The 25,259-nt window shown below is 33.3% G+C and overlaps 1 long non-coding RNA gene across 10 annotated transcripts in view; it reads left to right on the forward strand.

Moving 5' to 3' along the window:
• The window catches only part of LOC149569984 (uncharacterized), a 65,447-nt gene extending 42,931 nt beyond the window's left edge, over positions 1-22,516 (forward strand). For 2 of the 10 annotated variants that reach the window (XR_016362858.1, XR_016362845.1), the window contains exon 4: positions 22,160-22,516. This is a non-coding gene — a long non-coding RNA (uncharacterized LOC149569984). Of the gene's footprint in view, positions 1-4,158; positions 4,368-7,269; positions 7,547-22,159 lie in introns of those variants that run through there. The other 8 variants (XR_016362835.1, XR_016362834.1, XR_016362856.1 and 5 more) reach the window with 5 other exon arrangements.
• Positions 22,517-25,259: the final 2,743 nt, after the last annotated feature.

The following is a 25,259-nucleotide window of genomic DNA, read 5'->3' on the forward strand; positions in this document are numbered from 1 at the left end:
GCTACAAAACAACCGTCTGATCATGCATAGAGTGGCTTTGCTGATGCTTCTAAGCTTCTAAAGACCCAGACTCTAGCAGTTCAAGCTCCAGACTAGCAAAATTTAAATGAGCAAAGGTATTGCTTGTGAATGAGAACCTATTGCATTTTAACATCCTATCTAGACTTAGCAAGACCCCTCTGCTGCCACCTCTTTTCGTATGTTGTAGATGAGTTTACCTGCAAATACTCAATAAATTGAGCTATAATTGCTCGTATACCATCCATATCTTCCATCCCTGCTATTTCATTAGTCTGTGCAAAACATTATCTTAAAACAAAATATACAAAAATAAGAATATTGAAACCTATAAAGTTAAATTTGATGTCTCTGACTATCACTTATCTCAAACTAAATAAATGGTGTTCAGCAATATCTGCTGTAGAACTCTTCCCTGATAGCTGAATTACTGAAAAAGATGTTTCAATTTGGAACTGCATCATTAGCTAGATCCAAAAATCCTTTTATTGCCAGCTCTTTCAAAAGATGTAGATGCGTTGACTTGGAATTGTTCAATAAATTGAGCTACAGTTTCCCATATACCATCAAGGTATTTGGCACTGCATCATTAGCAAGATCCAAAAATCCTTTTAATGCCAGCCCTTTTCAAATGATGTAGATTCATTGACTTGCAAATGTTCAATAAATTGAGCTACAGTTTTCCCATATACCATCAAGATTTTCATTCCCTGCTATTTCATTCAAGTTCCTTGTAAAACAATTGCCTTAAAACACATACGCAAAAAAGAATACTGAAACTGGCATAGTTAAATTTGATGGCTTTGGCTATCATTCAATGTAAATTGACCAAATGGTCTTTGGTATTCACTAACAGGAGTGTTCCAATAAAAGTCTCCCTTGATAGATTAAATACTGAAAACATGTTCCAGATCACATCCGTCTTTCAAATTGCATCAGTTTGTGAATTGTTGCACAATTTTTGTTAGTCTTCAGTAAAATGGTTATTGACTACTTTTTCATGTGTGTATTTGAATTGCACCTGCTCTCACAAACTATGAAAAACAACCTGTCATATATACCAAGACTTAGCAAGACCCAAATTCCTGCTGTAGCCAACTCTTTTTCATTTTCTGTGGATGAGTTTAGCTTACCTACAAATTCTCAATAAATTGAGCTATAGTTGCTCATATATCATTAAGATCTTACATTTTTGCTATTCCATTTAACTCTACAAAATATTATCAAGACCCTTCTGTTGCCACCTGTTTTCGTTTGCTGTAGATGTGTTTACCTGCAAATGCTCAATAAATTGAGCAATAGTTGCTCATATACCATCCAGATCTTCCATCCCTGCTATTCCATTAATCTCTGCGAAACATAATCTTAAAACAAAATATACAAATAAAAAAATTGAAACCTGTAAAGTTAAATTTGATGTCTCTGGTAATCACTTATCTCAAACTAAACAAATATTTTCCAGTAATATCTGCTATAGAACTCTTCCCTGATAGATGAATTACTTAAAAAGATGTTTCAAATCGCATCAAGGTATTTGGAACTGCATCATCAACAAGATTCAACAATCCTTTTATTGCCAGCTCTTTTCAAAAGATCTAGATGCATTGACTTGGAAATGTTCAATAAATTGAGGTACAGTTGCCCATATACCATCAAGATCTTCATTCCCTGCTATTTCATTCAAGTCTTCCCTGCAAAATAATTGTCTTAAAAAAAATATAAAGAATACTGAAATTGGCATAGTTAAATTTTATATCTTCCAGTATTATTCACTGTAAATTGACCAAGTGGTATCCACTTACAGGAGTGTTCAAATAAAAGTTTCCCTTGATATATTAAATACTGAATATGTTCTTGATCACATCCATCTTTCAAATTGCATCAGTGTGTGAATTGTTGCACAATTTTTGTTATCCTTCAGTAAAATGGCTGTTGACTAGTTTTTCATTTGTGTATATGAGTTGCACCTGCTCTGACAAACTATTTTAAACACCCTCAGTCATAAATATCTTCATCCAACCTGTTCTGCTTCCAAACCACCCTGTGATCCTACATCGATTGCCTTTGCTGCTGGTTTTTGAGCTTGTACAAACCCGTCTTTTAGCAAACCAAACTTGGAAGGTACGGATCCTTCAAGCAAAACGTTCATCGACATTCTCATCGCACAAAATCCCTAAGGTTAAAGTTGCATTGACCTTGCAACTGTAGCTCCAGATTTGAAAAGTGTAAATGAGCAAAGGTAATGCTTGTGAATGAGAAATTATTGCATTTATGATATTTTACATCCTGTCTAGGCTTAGCAAGATCCAACAGTCCTGTTGTTGCCAGTTCTGTTTCATTTGTAGTCAATGTGTCTACCTGGACATGTTCAATAAATTGAGCTCTACTTGTCCATGTACCATCTAGATCTTTGATTCTTGCTATTCCATTCAAGTCTTTGCAAAACAATTATCTTAAAACAAATACAGAGAAATAGAAATAGAAACCTACAAAACTTATGTTTGATGTCTTTGGATGTCATTTATCTCAAACTAACCACATGATATCGAGTAATAGCAGAGTTTGCTATAAAATCCATCCTTGACAGATACACTATTAAAAAAATGTTCCAAATCACATCAAAGTCTTTGGAACCACATCATTATTGTCAATGTGTGAACATTTTCCTGTTAGAAATACAAAACCAATTACATCAGTTGGACTTCTACAAAGTTGCATAACTACCAGGTAGCTAGTTCCAAAGAGTTAATGCTAGATTCTGACTATGAATACCAAACACAAATGTTTCTTAAAACAAATATAATAGGTTACCAATATAAGTAATTAAAAGCTATTTATTCTCCAATGAGAAACCCACATAATACCTAAGAAGACTGAACATAATATATTTTTGAACAGTATGGCTCATTTAGCTGCAGACTTAAAGTTGGTTTAGCACTTCTTTATGGAGGATCAGCTAAAAATATTTAAGGAACCCTAAATATAATTGGGACAGCAAAAGGTCATCAAGAAAGAAATGTTAACAATACTCTTTGAACATGAAATGTAAGCACAAGGATATAGAAAACCCATTGTATGTAGCAGAAGCATATTGATACAACTAGACGAGGTAACTAAAATCATGGTCCAATGAAAAGCAAATTTCCTAAAATCAACTTATCAGCACTTTAATTGGCATGAGCACAACAATGATGAGATATAAAATATAAAGAATGTAACTCAAGTTTCCTAAGATCTTATAACAAGGAATTCAAAGATGCCTTGTCCTACCTAATACATGTGAATGTAATGTTTGGCTTCAAAATCTGGAGATTTAGAGCTTTCATTGAAGAATGGCGTCTTATGAATATAAATAATTTACCAGTTAGAAAAAAGAATTCCAATTGTCACCCATATATTGTAAAGCTTATACAGGTGAATTCCAGTTGTCACTAGTACAGGTGAATGTGATGCTTGGCTTCAAAATGTGGACATTTAGAGCCTTCATTGATGAATGGCATCTTATGAATATAAATAATTTAGCAGTTGGAAAAAAGAATTGCAGTTGTCATCCATATATTGTAAAGCTTACCTAGAACTGAAAATGAATAAAGAGCATGTAATATGGAGAAAAAACATATAAGAACAGTTAAAGTGCTCCACATATTTTAAGGATATATACTGATTATAATTTATAAATTTAAGTTCCAGAAAACTGTCTGCATCAAAGGAATGAGTTCATTGACAAACACATAAAAGGATTGCAAATGATCTTATAGGGATAGGACAAGATATGATTAGGTATTTAAAGAGAACAGACATGATTGGCAAACGTAGGTACTTAAATGACCGTGAGATAATATCAGTAAACAATTCAAGTGTACAAGACCAGTGTTACCTAGGGACGTGTCCCCAATATATTTTCGGCCGTCCCTGTCCTGGAAACATCTCAGAGACTTAAGGACACCTAGGAGACTTTGACTTTGATATCTAGAACAAATTAGACTTTGACTCTCAAAGTAACACAAATTTGGCATATGATTTCTGCTGATTCTTAAATTTTAAGATTCTATTATGTATAAGTACATGCTTTATCCATGTTTTCATATAAATATTTTAAAAATATATCTATATATTTTAATTTGCTCTATTGTTATATAGTTGTCCCCATTTGCCATCCCCTCCAGTCCCCAAAATCAACAAAATTTGTTGCTGTCTCAAAAACCTGTCCTGCTGTCCCTGCCGTCCCCGTCCTGGAAACTCGGGGGAACATAGTAAAAGACTAATTCCAACTTGTCAGAAGATAGTTTTTCATTACAGTGGTAGGGGTTAGTTGTCTGTAATACTGTGATGGGACCAAGCCAAACTCTCTGATGGAGTTTTTCATTACAGTGGTAGGGGTTAGTTGTCTGTAATACTGTGATGGGACCAAGCCAAACTCTCTGATGGAATGCATAGTAAAGAAAATTGTAAGACATTAATTCCAAAATACAAACATAATAGAAGGTTTATTTTAGACCAAATGGTGATTAGTCCAATAATTGTGATTAGTCGTCATGTAGATGCTAGAAATGGATATCTCAAAAACAAATTAATACTAGAACATTGTTAACACTAGAGTCCTCATTGAGAAACATGGACTCAAAAAATAAGTCTCATAGTATCAAAATTCCCTACAGTTCATCTTTCCCTTGATACTATGTAAATGGTACCATGGAAGGCACTTGGGGCTCTTGTTTACACTTTGCAGACAGTTTTGTGGTATTTAAACAATGCAGCTACATGATTAAAATGAATCTAAGTCCTTTAAAAATTTATAGCTGCAAATTTTAAGAGCGTAGCAGGAAGGGGGCCTGAAAGATTCCTCAAGTATTATTTGGTCGATAACTTTTTCTCATTAAAGCATCTTCTTCATTTAAATTTTTATAATAGGGAGAATTGAAAAAACATGAGGCCCCTTGCTTTAAGCTGGGCTGCTACTTTTACCCACTAAGTCCTGTTTACAAATTACAGAAACCCACCTCAATGTGATTATAGCCTAAACATCAAGTTCTCAAGGCGCCACTGTAGACACATTGAAAGTTTTAGCATTGTTAGTGTAATTTGTGTTCATTAGAAATTTTTAAGCTGTTATTTTTTATACACTAATTTATTATTTAGATGCCCACAATCAAAGACCATGCCAGGCTTCCCTAACCATCTTCTTGTTATAAATATGTGAGTCCAGCAGCGGGAAAACCATATGCAGAAATGGCAACTCATTTTATAGTTATATATTTTGAATAAGCAACCTCTACTATCATTCTCAAAAACAACAAGAAACTGTTTCTTATAAACAATGTCCCAAAAATGTTAACTGAAAGGTAAGTTTCACTGAAACCTTACTGTTGGAAGAGCAAACAGATTTAATGCTCGTAAGCAATTGCCCCTGGCTAGACATGCCAGTTTTTCTTAAATGGACACGGTAGACCAATTAAGCAAGCATGGTGCATTTAAATATAAATCTGATATGTATCCATTGAGGCTACTTACTATGTTTTACACCTGTAAGTTAGTACCATAGGCTCGTCTTTTGATACCTTTTTTGTTTCCTATTGTTCACTGTTTATATGCCTGGATTCCCAAATAGGGTGTAAACTAAACTTTAGATGTATAAAGAAAAACAAAAGCATTTTCCATGCTGCCCTGTTCTTTTGTTTCTTTGTCATTAAGGTTCCCTAAAACGTTCTTTATACGTTTTTATTCTTGGTCTTATTCTTTAGATACCCATATTGGAACAATCATTCAACCCCGCCCTTTTCTAAAATCTTGGAAAAGAAGATCTCCAAACCATTTAAGAGAAAATAAAAAATGATGCATGCCTTTAAACTTGTCCGCAGAGATAATACACCAGTCATGGAACAAAATATAAGAAGAAAAATTGCAGGAGCAGCTCTTAATTATGAATGTCTAGCATCCCTTATTAGAAAATTGGTTTTCCATTTTTGTACCCTTACTCCAATTACAATAAACTGAAACTTTAAGACACACCTAAATTGCACGGCAAGTTTTCCATTAAAATCTTGCAACAGTACAAAAAATACAAAATTCTCCAAATCACTGATTAAATAATTAGATACCCAAGTACGAATATTGTCCATATAGGCCTTAAGAAGGTTTACATGCAAAGGAAACACAAATTATTTCCTGCTCTACTTTGTTCTTCTGTTTGTTTGTCATTGTGGATCACTCAAAAATTCTTTATATGTTTCCATACGTGTTCTTTGACTCTTTAGCTACCCAAATTGAAACAGACATCCTACCCACTTCATCCTTCCAAAAATCTTGTAACAGAAAGTCTCCAAATCATTGAAAGAGAAAAAAGAAGCATACCTTTAAATTTGTCCTTATAGATAATGCACCAGCTATTAAACAAAATCTAAGAAGAAAAAGATAGCAGAAGCAGCTCACAATTATGATTATCAACCATCCTTTATAAAATCAATTGGGAAACAGTGCATGCAAACGTATCTATTGGCTTCTGATTTATCTGCCTCTACTCCAATTATAATCAACTGAAACTTTGGTAAAAGCAAGTTTTCAATAACATTCTCGCTAAAAGCAATTGGGAAACATTGCATGCAAACGGATAAATTGGCTTCCGACTTTTATGCAACAAATTTTCAATTGTGCGGCAAGTTTTCAATAAAAATCTTGCAACGACATGCAGGGAAAATACTTTAGAAAACTAGAAGTAGTTGTTTAAGTAGATGCCTATATTAGCAATTTACCCATATGAGCCTTAAAACAGATTGGATGTAGAAGGAAACACAAAATTATTTCCTGTGCCTCCCTGTTCTTTTGCTTCTTTATTATTTTTTTTCAACGCAAAATCTTTAGTGATTTCATTCATTTTGTTATTTATAGAAGTCCCAAATGGAAAGTTTATCCTACCCTAGTATCCACTCTGTTCTTCCATAATTTTTTTGTAAGAGAATTTCCAATTCAATGGAAGAGGAAAAAGAAGAGTACCTTCGAATTTTGCTACAAATTAAAAAAGAAGGTTAGAAACACCAGCTCAGAATTGCAATTATAAAACTGTGCGGCTGCATGAACGACTAAATTGGCTGCCGTTCTTTATGCTTTACTATAATTATAAGTGCGCGTAATTTCGCGACACGTGTAAACTGCGCCGCAAATGTTTCGGATTTTATGCTTTATACCGTTGGCATCTGAAGAATTTAAATTTAAATTTTCGGAATGTAATTTTAAGTTCGATTTACTTTATTGAAGGGACGCCGCTGTTTTTCTTAACAAATTGCAGACATGATGTCAATTTCTATTTTGAGACAGAATTGCCTACAACGCCACCTAAAATCCAGCGCGACCTTCATCGGTTTCAAATTTAATATTAAGAATTATCTGTTTTCTTAATGATATCCTCATGCATGTGGCAAACCCTTTGTCGAATGATTATTCATAAGAGAGTAAGTTCATGTCCATGGATTCGTCAATTATGTACAAGAAAGTCAAATTTTTTTCAAAATGAAAAATGTTTACATTGAAGATTGCTGCCACTATAGAAAGACTCTCAGCTTAAAAATTATTTTTTTATTAAAAAAAGGTAATATTAAAACTAGGAGAGTTAAGAATTTAAAAATAATAATAAGATAAATAGTTATTTTTCATTAAAAGAAAATAATAGAAAATTATGCATAAATGTTAAAAATTAAGGGAGAAATAATATTTAAATTATAACTAGCTTTTATATATATTATATATATAAAATAAGCCGAGAGATATCCTTCTCGAGGCACTTATTTTCATAATCTCATAATTTTCATCATCGAATATTTATGTGAGTCTAAGAGGCATGAGGAAATGATTCGAGGTTCTTGATCTGCCTCATTTTTACTTCCATTTCCTCTTTGTAATTTTCACGATTTTAATTATAATTATATTTAGTCTATTTCTATTTTGTTTTTTGACATGTAAATGAACGTCAATTTTTTTTCAAAATGGAAAATGTTTACATTGAAGATTACTACCATTATAGAAAGCCTCTCAGCTTAATTAGAATAAGTCAAAAGAAAGATAAATTATTAGACGCAAGCTTTTGTGTTTACAATGATGAACTAATAGATGTTTACTTTAAGTAAAATAGAACTTAAATTTGTAATACATCAAATAAATAATATTTATTTATTTAATTTATTATATACTAATAAATTATCATTTAAAAAATATTCCCATAAAAATCTATTATGTAAAATTAATATGAGAAAAATAACATGTATAAAGTGGAGCAAAAAATGTAAACTAAAATAATTATAAAAACTAAAAACTAAACTAATGGAAGTCTGAGTGCTTCACCTCTGTGAGCATCACCTAGATCCAATCATTGCTAAGTGTTCTATTCATTATCATAAAAGATGGATTCTTGTAAATTGCGACTCATTAAACATGAGTCAGTGAGTTTGACTCAAAACTTACATACTTAAACCCTAATAACATATCACAATTTAACTTGCTTTGAAAAATATCTCCTACTTATTAATTTAAAGTCTATTAGATTAAATATATGAATAAAATCATTTAAAAAAATTAAAAACTAAACTAATTTAAAATCGACCAACTTAAATATATGAAAAAAAATCATTTAAAACCAATCTCTGTAAAAAAAACTATTTTGAAAAATTAATATGAGAAATTATATATATATATATATATATATATATATATATATATATATATATATATATATATATATATATATATATATAGCAACTCTGGCAGATACCATATTGGTTAAACTAAATATCAATATTTAAATGAAAAACTATACTAATTAAAAAATAATTTAATAACTAAAACTTCAATCATACAAATATCCTAATCACTAATCATATTCGCTAAACTCAAAATCAACATTTAAAATGAAAAATTAAACTAAATTTAAAAAAATAAAATAAAATAAAATAAAACTAAAACTTTAAAAAATAATTATAAAAATTAAAAACTTAACTAATTTTTTCTATTAGATATAGAGAGATCAAAAAATAATTACACAGTTCTCCGAGTTTCACAAAAGAGGCGTAGCCTCAAACTGGAACCACAGTAACAAAAGAGCAACTAGAGAATATTAGATGCAACAAAAACCAAACAGCACAAGGCTAGTACAATATATCACAGAATAAATCTACCCAAGCATTCCATCCAAGTGGGCCTTCCATCCAAACAACACTCATCTGCTCCTGAATCTGGGACAGCATAAAGATTTCCTCCTTCCTGGCGTTATGGTTCCTCTTAATTGCTTGGTTCAACTTGCAACACGTGTGCTCAAACAACCATAGATTATCCATAGTCCTTCACCACTGATAGCCATACTTAAGTTCGTGAACAAAGAAAGTAGTTTGCCTATCTTTAAGGAATCTTCTTAATTTGTCCTTTTCAATTATCATGGTGGTTTGCACTTGCAAAAAGATTTTGAAATGTGTGAGTTTTCAAAAAAACTCAGTAGGAACCCTTATATTACCTTGGTACTTTTCCTCATTCTTGCATTTCCAAATCTGCCAAAGAATGTTAGAGGACAACATATTCCAGAAACAATTAGCATCCTTACTAATCCCACTAATGTGGCCAGTAACAATCTCAATGATGCTCACACTAATGGGATAGTAAATACCAAATAAATTCCAAATTTCTTTAGCAAAAAGGCAATCAAGTAAAATATGTCTACTAGTTCCAGGTAACCTATAGATTTTACAAAGATCAGACTGCTGATTATCTCTTCTAATAGGAAGTCTATCAATTAATAACAACCATTTAAAACATTGAATTTTTGGCTCAACAGGACTTTTCTAAATACAATCCAGCAGCTTATTCCAAGCTTTATAATCAAAAGAACAGTACTGGATTTTATTCAAATGAACAATAATATCCTCATTATAATCAATAACCTTGTAGATGTTTTTAGCTTAAGCTTATCCAAAACAGTACCATCAAGCCATTTACATAGAAGCTTTTCAGTAAATCTATAGTCTTTAGCATACTTTTGACCAATGGTCTAAATAAACCTTTTCTAGGCTGGAAGAATAGCCTTCCATTTATCAATTATGGAGGACTCTTTAAGATTATAAAAGTTGATGTTCCTAATGATATGAATGGCACAAAGGACATCATCATCTTGAAGAAGCTTAGTGTTTAACAAGAACTTGGTACAGGCAAGCTTTTGACGGGTAGGCTCAGAATTGATACTAATCCTGGTGAAAATAGGATGATGGTCAGACAAGGTGATAGCAGTAACCGTGACGATGTTACCATTATAATCAGGGAGAAAAGAGAAGAAGTCCTTATTACCATAAAATTGGTCTAATCTAGAATAGATTCTAGAATGACCTTGCTAGAAATTGCACCAAGTGTGCCAAATTCCAAGGTGAGTATCCTTCGAGTTAGCAAGAGGATCAAACAAGTTTTTAGACTTAGTAAAATTGGACCAATGCACATACTCATGATCCTTCCAACTAAAGGGATTGCCACCAGATTTATCAATTTACGATTCAACCATATTAAAATCTCCTCCAAAAAACCAGGGTATATTAGGGAGAGTAGACAGCTAGTTCCAAAGAGAGATTCTGGCTTTAACATCATTGGGAGCATAAATTGAGCAAAAACCAAAATGATTATTATTAATATTAATAGTAAACTAGGCCACCCTTTGACAGGGAGAAACACCATTATTAGAAATGAGAGATCCCCATTTAGGGTTGATAAGAATAGCAATTCCACCTTTACCCCTAATATGAGTAGAGTGGAACTTAATAGAATCTTTCCATATAAAATTAAGGTTGGTTTCAAGATTGAAACCAGTAGCTTTTACTTCTTGCATCATGAACAAATCAATAGAACCAAAAGAATTTAAAACTCACTTAATAACATACTTTGTATCTGAAGACTCGAGCCCCCTAACATTCCAAGATAGACAATTCATTGAGAAACATTGAAAGGGGTTTGGCTTGCACTTTCATTATTCGTTAAGGGACTACTGGAAGTACCCCCATCTATCTTGCTAGCAATTTTGTTTTTTGACCCTGGTGGCCTTCCATGCCTTTTCATAGAAATAGAATCCACCCTAGAAAAGTCTTCAAACTCAGAAGACTCCATATCCATATTGACCTCATTCGGATTCGACTCAGTAGCCGAAATAATTTCAAAAATATAACCATCATCAATTTCCTTAAAAAAATTTGGTAGTAATTTACAAGTAATCAAGTCAGATTTGATAGTTTCAGAATTTGGAGCAGGAAATTCGCTCAAGACAACACTCGGAGGAGGAATAACGAACAAAGAAGAGGGAGGTAAATCTTTGTGATTTTTGGGCTTAGGGTTACTCGAAATATTCCCTTTCCTTTTCTTCCTGTTCCTAACCATAGTAAATCCTTCATCAAGCTCAAGCCACGACACTGCCTCAAGAAGCAGATTACAAGGTTTGATGGGATTAGGATCAAACTGGGAGTTAATCGTGGTGTCAATAATGTTCTTAGCAAATAAACCAATGGAGGACTAAACAATAGTAGGGTTAATCGAAGGAATGGGGCTAGGAGTAGGGTTAGGGCTACTGGAAGGTCTAGCAGAGGTTTTATTAATGACAGGGCAATCCTTCCTGCGATGACCCTCTTTTCTACACAAAAAACAAGCATTCAAACCTCCTAAAACTTCAATAGGGCATACAAATTTTTCATTGAGCACATTAATATTAATCTCATTAGGTATTTCTTTGCTGGGGAGGATTGAAATAAGAACCCTAGCATCCATGTGAGGGACCAATCTAACAGTTTCATCCATCCTGATAGTTTTTCCCAAGTTTTCCATTAACTGAGGAAGGAAATGCCAAAGAAACGGGGGAACATTTTTAACCAGAATCCACCTGGGAGCTAAGAGAGCTAAAACTTCCTCATGCAGGGCTTCAGGGGTCCATGCTAGAGCATGGAAGGAGGTTGAGCCCACTACCTAGTATTGCCTTTTTAACACCTCTTGTTGTGCCTCATGATTAGCAAAAAATATAACAAATAAACCCTTTTGAATCTGTCTGCAAAATGAAATATTAAACCTTAGCTTGATATTCCAAAAATTATGAAACCAGTCATCCAAAAATTTGCGAGGTGAGAACTTATCAATTTCAATAGAAACAAAGAATATAACGGTATCTTTAAGCCTTTTTTTCCCTTAATAATCTCAACTATCATCTCAGAATTTGGAGTCAAAGAAAACGGAGCCGAGGAAGCCAAAGGGTTCTTACTTTTGTGGGCACCCTCATCATTCCTTGGACTGACTAAAAACCTAGCTCAAGCATCAATATTATCAGCCACGCCCGTAACCGCTTCCAAAAATGACGTAGTTTTGAAAGAAATGGTAGGATCCGAACCGGAGTCACCATTATTAATGGCATGGTTGCTCGCAGATGAGGGATTAATTGAAGGAGCAGAAGGATTGAAAGACGTACCTGAGCAAAGGTTCAAATTAAATGGGGGAATAGTGGAGGAGATACCACATGTTGATGTCATACACGCGAGGACTTCCAACTATCCACTACTGTCGACATTCCTACTGCTTGTTGCCACCTTGCCAGTGGGAGTAAGCCCTAAAACTGTAAATTGTTACCAAAAAACCTTGACAGCAGATCGCATCAAACTTAACTAATTTTAAAGTCTATTAGCTTAAATATATGAATAAAATATTTATTTAAAAAAATCTCAAAAAAATAATGTGAAATATTTAAAAATATAGTAAAAAAAAAGGAACTCCTCCCACAAATATCCTATTGGCTAAACTAAATATTAATATTTAAAGTAAAAAAAACTAAATTAATTAAAATAATTTAAAAACTAAAACTTCAATCAATTTTAAAAATCAAAATTAAATAAAAATAAAGAAAAACATGAGTTAAAAGTGGAGATAACAACTAATTAATTTTTTAAATAAATAGAAAAAATAAGAGTTAAAATACAAGAGTTGAAAATGGAGATAAATAAATAAATAAGAAAAATAAGAGTTAATAGTGTAGATAATAGCTAATTAAATTAAATAAATATGAAAAAAAAGAGAGTTAGAGTTGGAGTGAGATAAAACTAGTCAGAAAATAATTAATGACAATTTTCGATCAAGGGCTGACAATTTTCTGACCGAAAAAGTAATTTTATAGGAACAAAGACATATAGCCTATCGGCTAAATTAGATTAAAAAAATAAACCATCTATCTTAGTTTAAATGTACATAAAATAAATTTATTTGTTATACAATAAAAATTAATCTAATAGATTGAGCCTTAAAAGAAGTTATAGAAAACTACATTATGCAATATGCATACCTGATAGAATTTTAATAATAAAATTTTAAAAAATAAACTTACACAAAAATCTATGGGGTTAAACGTGGTTCATCATAACTGATCTCTTACAAGTGAGCTTGATAATTAAATAACAAAATTATACTTGTATTTCATGAGATAAATTAAACAATGGTGTGTATAATTTCACATGTTTATATTACAATTTTTTGGCTTTATTTTTAAAGGAGGGTGCTCTTTAAGTCTTAAATTCGACACATTACAACGCTATTGATGAAAGTTTACTAGATACCAATGGAATACATATCAATATGTGGCTCAGTTAGATCTATATATTCAACCCATACAAAGAGCCAATTTCGTCAAAATTACAAAATATTGCAAAAATCATAGTAGTTTATCAGATTAATTCTTCAATCTTGAACCAAGTAGTCCAAGGGAGTGGACCATATGCCAACTTCAGTCTAAGTTGCTCTTCTTGGATGATGTTATATGGATTAAAAAATCATGCTTCCCAAGGTAGTGTTGGTGGAGAAGACACACCCATAACTATGCATGGAGTAGGAGTGCTAGTATTGGCATTGTTGATGAGCTTTGTTGAGGATCTAGATATGGTATGTTGTCGGTAGATGCATCTTGTACCTTCTTCTTCTTCTTAATTTGATCTGGGAATTGCTTTAAGGCACAATCAAAATCAAATTCAACGTTGTCTTTTGTTGTAAATTTGAAGCAAATGCCTTCTTTCCTGAATATGGAGGTACATTCCTTGATGATTTTAGCCAATTGATGATCTTTCACTTATCGAGTCATAATCACTTGCAAAAATATGTTAAAATGAACAAATATCTGCAAAGACTTGGTAAGAATTCTACGACTACCCTTGAAAATATCCTCATTCCTAATCTTCTAGATGTGCCAAAGCATAAGAGGAGAAAAAATAAAGCAAAAAATATTACATTTATTTTATCAATTCTAGGAACAAAATTAACCAAATATTGCTCGAAAAAATAGAAATAACATTGTCCACAGAGATGCTAAAGGACTCCCAAACCCCCTTTGGAAAGGGGCATTAAAAGAAAACATGGAGAATAGATTTGGGGAGTTGAAAGACTGAGTAGGTGGGGGGGTTGTCATTAGGTTTAAAGAAGGGAAGCCTATGCAAGAACTTCCACCACATGAAGCATTGAATTTTGGGTTCAATGGGCAAGTGTCAAAAGTTACCAAGGATTCTTATCCAATTTTGATGATCAAGGTAACATGCCCATTTAGAATTAAGGTATTACTAGGTAGGCTAAGAATCTTCCTTTTCACCAAAGGGCAATCTTGTCTAAGGTGGCCTTCCCTTTTGCATAAGAAACACAAATTAAGCCCACCAAGGAAATAAGTAGAGAAAAAATAGGGATCATGGAGTTGGAAAATAAGTTCTTTAGGTAAATATTTGGGGTCAATAGCAATAAAGATCCTCACATCCATATGTGGCAAAACAGGTCGTCAGTTTTATCCACCCTCAAGACTTTTCCAAGGGGTTTGAGAGCATGTGGTATAAGATTCCACATAAACAAGGGAAGGTTTCCAACACTAATCCAATGAGAGGAAGACATGGCCATAATCTTTGCATTAATGACATCCAATGACTAGGGCATGGCTTTTGAAACTAGATGAGACAATCCTCCAAAATTATTTTTCAATGACTTCTTTTTGAGATGCGGAGTTTGTAAAGAAAAATGGAACCCTAATTTCTTACTGTTAGGATTAAACCACAAAAAATAACAATTAAATGCAAATAGAACCAATATCAAAAAATATAAATCGCATGGAAGAGAACACAAGACACGAAGACTTAATGTGGTTAACCCAATCCCTAGACTACATCCACCAAAAAATGAGTCCAATATTCTTATTATCTAGTGTTTACAACCTGATTACAATCTATCATCTCTTAGAACTCAATATCATCGCAAGAAGCTGCAAACCCATCATTCATTTTCTGAAATTCCTAACCCTAAGCCATTTTATATAAGATTTTTTCCATTTATAAAATTAGGTCTAGAATAAGTCATCTAACAGAAAAATAGTAGCTGACACCTTTTACAATGATAAAGTCAGTTGAGCTTTCGAGAGCATTGCCCATGAAAACCCCCATGAGGGCATTGCCTCTTGACTTCACCTTGTACTGCGATAGGGAGCACACCTAAGGCTCTACCCCAAGACCCTGCAAGGGGCGCTAGCCCCCAAACCCCTGTAGTAAAATCAGGGCAAAAAATCGTGTGAAATGAAGTGGGGAAAAATCAACCTCTGTTTGATTAGGCTCTACATCGTAACACTTACTCTAGTAATTATGTAACCAATGATTCAAATAAAGCCCTATATGGATGTTTCATAGTAGCCTAAGCCGCAAGAAAAATGGTTGAATCCCTATGTCTATTAATCTCTACATCTATGGCCCTATCCATCTGAGCATTAGGTTTAAGAATACATATAGGGGTAGCCAGATTCTTACATCTACCTCATTCTCCTTTGACTCCTCCATCGTAGCTTCTTCGACCTTCGAAAAAAGCCTTTGTAGGTAGTGGGGTCTTGTTGTTGAGTGTTTTCTTGAATGATCTAGGTTGCTTGACATGAGATGACAATTATTTTTGCAGAGGTTTTTGGTCTTTTGAAAGGTGGGTGCCTAGTGATGTTTTGTCCATATTAAATCAATACTAGAAAATACCTTCATAAATAGTGCCAGCCTATGTCAGGTGCCTAGTATGGCTAAGGAGAATGACATTCCGCCAGCAAGGAAGGCCTCCTCTGCTACAATCTAGAAATTTAGGCCCAAGTTACAAAGCACTATTATGTAAGTTACGTATCTAAAATTTGATTAGAGAATAGAATGGATTATAAAAGAATTTGTCTATTATAAACGCCCTTCTACAATATCATTAAAATGAAAGCTTTCCACTCAAATAAAGACCTATAATATCATAAATCAAGAAAGTTAATTTTAAGAAGAAGAAAAGGTAAGTTTCTATTTTCCATTGTTGGAAAAGAAAAGTTATCTAGGAAAAGGGCTTACAACTATTCGACAAAAAAATAAAATTTTCGGGAACAAAACTCCCACAAATAACCTATCAACTAAAAAATCTCAATGACACTTGCTAAATTTTATTTAGGAAGCCCCTATCATGGGACAACACCCTTACATGAGGGTGTCATCTACATAATGAAAACATTCAGATTAAACAGTCTTCCTTCATTTATTAATTAATTACAAAAAAAAATTAGAAAATGACAGTATTACAAATTTTTACTTAAATAGTAAATTGAAGAAATTATCTTGTTAGGTAAGTTTTGTCTATTGTATAGCTATTTCATTACTAGAGTAGCCACCACTTAAAAATTGAATTTTTCCTTTACACTTGAGTAACCACCTTTAAAATTAAAAATAAGGGCATATTCTAGTGCAATTGCTTAATTTGAGGTACCATTGGAGGAGGTGAATATTTAAGATTCTATGCTTTGCACTATTAGAATTTGAAGAATTCAAACTTTAGTTTTATTAATGATTTTTTTAGCTTGATTTACTTTATTGAAAGGATGCCAATTTATTTATTTTTAATTGCAGTCACGATGTGAATTTCTATTTTTTCATGGAATTGCCCACAACACCCTGAAATACTAGCTTGACTTCATCAATTGTATATTTATTGCTAAGAATTATTTGTTTTCTTATTTTTGCAACTTTAGTGATTTCAAACTTGCATGATTTCAACACACATAATCAATTATTTTATTCGATGTAAAAAATGTTAAGTTGTATGTAAAAAAATCAGATGTTAATCATGAAGAATTTGAGCAATACAAATCCACAAAACCCGAAGAACACCTACATGCAAGAACTTGTCACAAAGAAGAAAAAACAAATAAGAGGCAAGGGTTTTGCTCTGAGAATATGCAAATTGTATTATCAAACTAAAAGGATTGACAAATATTTACAAAATATCAATCCTTATAGAAGGATATTGAAAAACCTAAAAGGGAAACCCTAAGAGGTAAAGTGAAAAAAACTCAAACAAAAGACCTTTTGAACTTCGGTATGGCTATGCACCTAATGTCAATTATTTCAAAGTCTTTGGAAGCAAGTGTTATATGCTAAAAGATGCAAGGAAAGGTAAACTTGATGCAAAAAGTGATGAAGGTATATTTCTAGGATATTCCACTAAGAGGAAGGCATATAAGTGTTTGCATTTTAACACTAACAAAATTGTGGAAAGTGCAAAGAGTTGATGAATTTATAGAAAAAAATGAAGTGGAATGCAAGAAAGAACCTAAAGATTACAAAAAAAAATTCTATGTATATGAAGGTGAACTTAGCACCTTACCAAAACCATAGAAAGAGGTTATCGAGCATCAATAGTCAGGCATTGTCGAGGTTCATCAAAAAAGCTCTGCCAAGCATCAACAGACTATCGAGCATCAGACTATAGGAGCTGAGCTATAGACATTAGAGATTGAACATTAGAGAGGAAATCAAACATCAGCCAGACCAAGCCAAGTTGCAACTAGAGATACCTGAAGTAGAAGAGCAAGTAGAACCAAGTGAAATACATGAAGAGGAAAGAAGAATTGAACTTGTCTTAGCATAGTATGTAAGGATGAATCATACATCAGATCAAATTATTGGAAGCAAATATTTAGGAGTCATGATAAGAAGTAAGTTGAAAAATGATAAATATTTATAATATGAAGTTGAACCTAAATCAGTTAAAGAGGCTTTGAAGAATGAAGATTGGATAAAGGCAATAAATGAGGAAATTGATCAAATAGAGAAGAACAACACATGGACATTGGTACCCAGACCAAAGAACAAGAATATGATTGGAACTAAGTGGGTTTTCATAAACAAGCTAAATGAGAAATGTGAAGACACAAGGAACAAGACAAGATTAATTTGTAAGGGATATGCACAAGAAGGAGTTGACTATGATGAGATTTTTTTCCCTAGTTGCAATGTTGGAAGGAAATTTTCTTGCATATGCTTCTTACAAAGGATTTAATGTATACCAAATGGATGTCAAATCTGCATTTTTGAATGGAATCTTAGAAGAAGTCTACATTGATCAACCTGAAGGATTTTTTGATCCTAGCAAGAGAAATATGGTATATAAACTACACAAAGCTTTATATGGTTTGAAGCAAGCCCCTAGAGCATGGTATGAAATGTTACACAACTATTTGGTGAAAATTGGTTTTGCAAGAACTAATGACAATAGCAATTTGTACCTAAAAAGTGAATCTAAAAGTAAGATATTGCTAGCTGAAATTTTTGCTGACGATATCATATGTGGAGGACATGATTTATTATGTCATTTACTAATGAGATGGAAAAGTAATTTGATATATCAATGTATGGTGAGATCAAGTTCTTTTTTGGTTTACAAGTTTATCAGATGAAGAAGGGTATTTACATTACACAATAAAAGTATATCAAGGAGATATTGATGACTTCTAGAATGTAGGATTCAAGACCAGTTGGAACACCTATGATCACTAGTAAATTTAAAGAATGATGATTCAGCTAAGGTGAATCAAATATTATATAGGTCAATGATTGGAAAATTGTGAGTGTTGTACATAGAAGAACCGACATTGCATTAGCAATAGGTATTATTGTGAGATTCTCTTCTAATCCTAGAGAAAATCACATGATGGTTGTGAAAAGGATACTAAGATATCTGAAAGGGACATAAGACTATGAATTATGGTAAAAGAAGTGTGACAAGTTTGAATTAAAAGTTTACACAGATGTTGATTGGGCTAGAAACATTGATGACAAAAAAGCACAAGTATGTTTCTGCAATAGTCAATTGCTCTAATATTGTGCAGATCAAGCAATTGTTGAAAGGTATGAAGAAAGAAACTATTGAACCTATTGTGATATGTTGTGATAACATAAGTGCTATAAACAGATCAAAGAATCCTATGATGCACACAAAAACCAAACATATTGCTATCAAGTATCATTACTTGAGAGAATTTTTACAAGATAAAGAAGTGAAAATGAAGTATGTGAATAAAAAGGAGCATATAGTTGATATATTCACTAAGGCATTACCTAGGGATGCTTTTGAGTATCTAAGAGGTGAGTTAGGGGTGATTCCCCTATCTGAAGAAAGCTGAGAAGAGATGTTGCATTGCATCAAATGATATGATATGAATATCTTATACATTGACGCAAAGAGGTCACACTTTAGGAGCTACCTAAAGATTGTAAAGAGATGAATTGAAGCATGAAGCATATGAGACTACACGGAATCAAGGTAAAGATGAACGAGAGTGATATTTCTATATCAGTCAAACAATGATAAATTGAAGATGATATGTATGCTATAGAAAAAAAGAAGATACATGTGAATGGTTTATGTCTTTGGCATTATTGTCAAAGAGGGAGATATGTATAGTTACCATTCCTATTATTATCATGAGGGAAAATTTGTGAAGTTACCATCCTATATATGTATGATAGAGGGAGCACCTATATGAAGGTATTGTTGTGAAAAGAGGGAGACATGCCGTTGGATGAGGGTGAATAGAACTAGAGGTGTTGTCATCTAGTGACAAAAGAGATATGAAAGAGGTTTTTCCAATAGAGTTGGTAATGCAATTGGTATTACCATTGAAGAGATATACAATTGTTATCAAAGAGGGAGTAGTGCAAGTGAGTGAAAGATGAGAATCAAAATAAAACTAAGGATATTAATGAAGATTTGTATCAAATCATAGAGGGGGCTATTATTGTTAAATCATGAGAATGTATTTTGCATTTGCATGGTAACTAGAGGTGTTGCCATCAATGCTAAAGAGGGAGATTGTTGGAAACTACAATTGGAATAATTGTTATGTTGTCATTGATGTCAAACCTACTAGAGAGACATTTACTAACAATGTAGAGTGTCACATCTATTGATTGATGAAGAGGATTTGAAAAGAGAGGTGACTAGATGAACTAGTGAAGTTGTTGAGTGAAGAGGAGAAATTATGATAGGATTACAATGGGCATTTGATCAGTTAGTTTTTGACAAGATGATGTATTGTTCAATCATCCTTTGAAGTATGGAAGTGTGGAGTTGAACACAAGAAAATCCTAGTAAAATATGGTCGGTCAATGAAGGAGTTGAAACTTAAGGGTTAGCCGAGAAAAATAGTATTAGCCGAGTGATAGTTATGGTTGAGCAAGTTGATGAAGCAAAATGTAGTAGCGACCAAGTGTAGTGATGATCGAGCAAGCAAGTGGAAGCTGAGCGAGACATAATAGCAGAGGTTGAGCTATAGAGTAATGACCAAGTGTCAACAAAAGTTACAATTTGTGAAAGAATTGAGTTTGAGGCAGACATAGTTGAATCTTTGGATTAGTCAAAATGTGTGGATGATAAGGATTGATGAGTTGACATATTTAATGCATGAATTGAGTTTTTTATGCGATCAAAGGAAAGGATCTAAAGAGAAGTTTCTAGAAGTATCAAGAAAGGACTAGAAGAAAAAATGATGGATAGATTCAATGGATCTAACCTAACCTAAAGATCTAGAGTGATGTTTAAGTGAAAAAATATCAAAATTACCTATTTAAAGAGGCATAAAAAATGTTTTCTAAGTTTGGTTCATTGTTGATTAGTGATCTTAAGGATAACCTATGAAGAACTGAGTAGCAAAGGAGACGTAAAGAGTTTGGTGAAGTGTGATTGATTGAAGGGTTGCCAAGTAGATCAATGATGGAGACGATAATGAAGTCCATTCAATGAGCCAACAAATGAGCCGAATGAAGATCTAAATTTGTAAAGTGATTTTTGCTTTACAGATCAAACTTGTTGTTACTTTCTAACCATTGCGGTAGTCAAACTCCTTTAGTCAAGGTTAACCTTATAGTCATTTTTTAAATCCTTTAATCAAGGTGACATTCTAATGGAATGATCCACAGTCCTCTAACCAGGACACTCCTAACATGGTGATTAAACCCTTTAACAAGGTCACACCTAACTATGTGTTTTGTAACCTTTAATAGAGTTGGCTCTTAACGAAGCTCACTTCAGAAGAGTGAAAAGTGGTAGCATGTCCCTTGGTGGGTTTTCCCAAATCGAGTTTCCACATTAAATTCGGGTGTCATATATGTGTGAATGTTATATGTCTGATGCATGTTATTTATTGTTATTGATTTTGGTCAGGATATACTGAACAAGGAGTTAAGTATTGAACATAATGTTAAGTTGTTGATGAGTTACTATATGGACCAAGTGTTTTAATAAGATTGTTTAAGTTGTTTGAAGTTAGGAAAATTTGAATTGGTACATCTGGACCTAAGGATAATTGATTCACACCCCTCCCCCCCTCTCAGTTATTCTAAGTATTCTAAAAAATCATATTGTCACACCCCTCCCAATGTTTTATGCCCCAGATGATACTTTGTGGTTTTCTTAAAACAATATTATTGGGAACTAACTTGATGCCCTAGATAATACACGCTTGTGTAAATAAAATAATTATTTATGATTTTTTATACCCTAGAAGTTTAAACTGGTTGTTCATGAAATAGTGGTTTTAATTATCTAATGTCGTAGATATTAAGTGCATGTTTTAACGAAACAATGGTTTATTGATTTTATGCCCTAGATGGTATATAATTTTTTGGAATAATGGTGTCCAATAAGGTAATGATTAATGTGTTCATGTTTCTTGGAATAATGATTCAAAATGTATTCATAGATATTAATATAGTTATCTTTATGTTATGGATTATTGTTATGCAATATAGTCTTTTTTATAATAACATACTTGCTACATTTCATGTTCGAGTGGGTGTAGAAAAAATCCATCCTATAAGAAATGAAGGAAAATATCGCTAGAGTTGGCCACTAACTTTATTTGGAGCATAGGAGGTAACCTGAGAGGATTTTGTCAAATTTTTCTATACCTTAGACCTGATTGATATGACCATGTGTCTAGGTATTGACGATGGTCACCTTGCACCTTTCTCATTGGATAATCCTAACCTTTTGTATGTTATTCAAATGTGTTTTATTTAATCTCATTTGAATTATCTATGGGTGTAATATTTATGTGTGTGTCTAATTGGGGGTCATCGAAAGATGCATCACAATTATATATAAAAATAAATGCGGATATATAATTGTTAATAATATATTATGAGTTTAATTACTACATCGATAGACTTATTGTAGGAGCTTTGCTCCCAGAATTTAGTTTTTTTGCCAGAAAATTTGTAAGACCATGTCAATTTTTTAATTTTCTGATTGATTTTCTGATGTGACTTAAAACTCATTATTAAAATTTTCTAAAAATTATTTATTCTTTTGAAATACTTTCCTTTTAAATATTGTAATTTCTCTCATTTAAAAAACTTTCCAAAATTTTAAATATGTATTATTGTAGATTTTTTCTAAAAATATGGTAAGATAGAAACTCGGAGACATAAGGCATAAATATATATATGAGATCGAAAATATGTAACTAATTTTTTAATCTTGTTAAAATTTTGAGAAACTTTAAATATAAAATTTTAATATTAAAAATTAGATTTAATAGTAAATATGATAGAGTTATTTAAATGTGATAAGGAATAAATCATATAATTAAAATTTTAATGTGAATGCTAATTTATTTGTTTTATGATAATTATATATTAAAAAATATTATGCTCCTCTTCATATTAAAGAAACTTTATTAAAAATAAATAAATAAATAAATACAAATTTCCAATGATATTAAAAAAACCAATAAATAATAGAAACTTTCATTTCGTTTCCAAGTTATCTATTTTTTAATATTGAAAGTGATTATATTATTTCGTCACCTATCTTTTTGTTATAGAAATTTTTGGAAACTTTTGAAAATATTGTTAAATAATTAGAAAAACCCAAAAAAATGTTTTTAATTAAGTAAAGCAGCAAGAGGGTGCTGGCCCATGGTACAAAAAACTCACACTAGATACTGCTAACCAGAATTAACAACACCTAATGCCAAATCCAGGATCACCAAGGATCTACAATATAGACTTACCTCTATCAAAGACAAAGGTCTAAGAATGACACACCTTGGGACAAGCCCCATACAAGCTGTGAAACATAACCAATCACAAGAACCAAGGACTTGGATGAGCCCTTTAAAACTTCTAGCGTACATCCAATCACAAGAAGATGATAACTAGGAAGAAAGAGGTCCTTTCATCACCATAAATATTGAACAACTAAACAATGTAGCAACCTGCCTACCCTTACTTCTCTATTAGAACCAAAGATCCATAACCATCTTGGCCCCTTTCTCAGGCCAGCACATTCAAAGATCTTCCAACTCACAACAGTCTTCTTTCCCACCTCAATAGTGAAGGGTCCCCCATGACACAAATAGGGGGAGGGAAGATCAAAACTTCAAGGTTAGGAAGATGGAGCCACCAACCCCCCAGCCTATCACCAGCAACAGCCATGAAATTGTCCCCCTCACTAGGAGTCTCCAATAACTCACACCAAATCTCCACCTCAATAGGAGATAGCTTCACCTCCATAGAAGCCATGCAAGAAGGAGCAGAGACAAAAATCCAAGCCCACCACCACTGTAACAACATTTTTCTCATAATGAGAGGACAAAGGAGAGCCCTCCCAAAAAGGAACCAAACATCAAGGTTAGGAAGATGGAACCACCAACCCCCCAACCTATCACAAGCAGTAGCCTTGAGAATGTCCCCCGCAATAGGAGTCTCCTCCACAACTAGCAGCTCATATGAGACCTCCACCTCAATAGGAGATAGCTTCATCTCCATAGAAGCCATGCGAGAAGGAGCGGAGACAAAAAAACCAAGTCAACCACCTCTGTAACAACATTTTATTCCCAGTGAGAGGACAAAGTAGAGTCCTCCCAACAAAGAACCAACCACCCACTAGTGGTGGAACCCAAGCTTGGTCAACCAGCGTTAAGGCACAAGAGCCTAATGCTTGAAACTAGTAGTGTCCAAGAGAGACAAGCCACATAAGCCTCCACAACCCAAGATTGCCTCGAAGGTAGCAACCCCTCCTGACATCCAACAAAGGGAGGGGGTGAGAAACCATCCCAACCTAGTCTTTACCAGCATAAAATTGAGGAGAACCATGCAGATAGCTAAACTCCCCACCCGAGCTTGGGAAGACATAGGATCCAAAAGATATGATCTAAAAAAAGTCGTTCCAAGGTAAGATGAACCAAGGAGAATGAGAGCCTTGGACCAAGCCTTGAAATCCACTACTCCCACCCTTACCCATGTTACCGTCACAACTAGCTATGAATCTAGGGGAACACCACTCTCCCCACAGATGTAAGCTAATCTTCACAAAAAATAGACAACAACCCTTAGAAGAAAGTTGTCCCCAACAAGGAGTGACACCCTGAAGGAACCCATCAATACTGTCACTAGCAGGAAAGGTACCGAATACCAAACCCCAATCTTTACACATCCTTCCCAAACAAAGAAGATGATGAGTTTGAAAAACCCTAGCCTTCATACTAACAACCAAAGAGCACTGGGATAGCAAGACAACCGGATCAAGTAGGAAAAAGTCCTCCAAAAGCCCAAAAAAAAAACTCTCTCAAAGCCAGGCATCGCATTGTCCTCATCATCATCGTTATCTTTGCCCTCACCAATCTCAGACACCCCTAGATTGCATCTGCATCTACAAGAAATCCTCCATTTGAAAATCCCAGACCCGCTCCCTTTCTCACTCATCACTCATCGCTCACCCCTCACCCAAAAAATGTTAAATATATAGAAACTTCTTAAATTTTGTTTCCCAGGTTATCTTTTAAATATTCACAAGATGATATTATTACATTGCTTTTCATTCTCTTACATTGAAAACTTCTTTTGCAAGTCTTTTGTTCTACAAGCTAACAAACTTATGTTGCAGATTCGTCCATT

This window comes from Cupressus sempervirens, chromosome 3 (assembly GCF_028749045.1).
Source record: "Cupressus sempervirens isolate cs-2001-9-10 chromosome 3, ASM2874904v1, whole genome shotgun sequence".
NCBI lineage: Eukaryota > Viridiplantae > Streptophyta > Pinopsida > Cupressales > Cupressaceae > Cupressus > Cupressus sempervirens.